Source organism: Tupaia chinensis, unplaced genomic scaffold (genome assembly GCF_000334495.1).
Source record: "Tupaia chinensis unplaced genomic scaffold, TupChi_1.0 Scaffold141414_1, whole genome shotgun sequence".
NCBI classification, from domain to species: domain Eukaryota; kingdom Metazoa; phylum Chordata; class Mammalia; order Scandentia; family Tupaiidae; genus Tupaia; species Tupaia belangeri.
Genome location: NW_006201276.1, coordinates 650,874 through 652,470, shown reverse-complemented (window position 1 = coordinate 652,470; position 1,597 = coordinate 650,874).

Here is a 1,597-nt window from a genome sequence, read left to right as displayed (position 1 = left end):
TATGCTCTTCTCCTAGTGTAAGGGGCAGGATGTATAAATTATGCTGAAAGGAAGATAATCTCTAAGTTTGTGGGAATGTGTTTGACTTTGTTGCCAGAAAATTCATCCAATATCAGAATTATGTTTTACTAAGACCAGTAGTAAAACAAGAAATTTTTAGCAACAAGAGACTGGGAGGTTAAGCTGGACTTACAGAGCCTACATGATCTATCTACACAGCAGAAAATCCACACTCATAAATAAAAGCTATATTAAGAGAACCCTCTTTTATATTCCAGACAGGAAGGCAGGTGGCCTGGGAGGTGGGATCTTTCCTGTAGAAGTTAGTTGGCCATGAAAGAAAGTAGTGACTCATCAAATTATATGAGCCTGTCTTGGTAACAAAATACTGGAAAATGCATGATTTATAAAGAATACAAGATTCGGGTGGCTGCAAAGTCCAAAAGCACTGGACTGGAATCAGGACAGCCTCACATCATTGCTTCACAGAAGCAGAAAGGGAGGAAAGTACCTATGAAAGACAGAGGAGAAAGAGACAGGAAGAGGAAATACACTTTTCCACTTACTCTGTTTGGCCCTCCCATGGTCCCAACCATTGGTTGGTGTCCTCCTATTATGTCCTGCCTCTTAAAGGTCTCATAACCTCCCTAAGTCACTGGAGACCAAACTTCCAAAACCTTTGGGGGGCAAACCATAATTCACACAATAGCAGAAGAGATGCATTTTTGGTAAGTATGCTAATAGTGATATTAGCAATCTCACCCTGCCAATCCCTAGCAACATGACCTCGGGAAAAATACTTATTAGCTCTAAACCTCTCCTTCTTCATTTCTAATATAGGAATGATAATAACTTCTTTGCAAAGTGTTTTCCTTTTTTTTTTTTTGGTTTGTTTTGCTTCTGTTACAATATTTATTAATATATCTAGGCACCTGGAACAGAGTACACTCTTGATAGATCAATTGCTCTCCTGGTGACCAGTGAATAGGAGTGTTTCTCGTATCTGGATAGAGAGCAGATATGCCTGATGTCTGCAGCCAACCTTGTCCACACCCTTGCCAGGCCCCTAGGAATTATTAATATTTCTGAATGTTTGAGAACTAACACCTTGACTTTCCTCTTGCTCTGGTTCTACAGAAAAAATTGTCAGACATGGACAGTAGAAGCCTCAGATGGAAATATAAGTTCACCAAATTGGAGAAAAAGAAGAAATAGACAAACTTCAATTAGGCAAAGGAATCCATGGTCTGATTGGTAAAGTCTGCCCTATGAGCATGGGAGTCAGGAAGACTGCTCCAGAAGTCTTGAGTACCTCCCAGGGACCTGAAGTCCCATTAGAAATGTTCATGGGCTGGGACCAGTAGTTAGCGTACTGGCTATGTAGCTGGACTCCCATGTAGTCGACTGAGGTTCGCGTCCCAGACCCGGTGGCTTAAAACTCATGCCGGCTGTGTGTGCGTGCATGCCCAAGATCCTGAGAGGAGAAGAGATTTTGGCGTGGTCATCCCCCCGGGGATGTGATTTCTCGCTTTCTGTCTCTCTGTCTCTGTCTGTCTGGTGAGCGCACATGCCCTATAGCAAAAACCTCTCAAAAAAA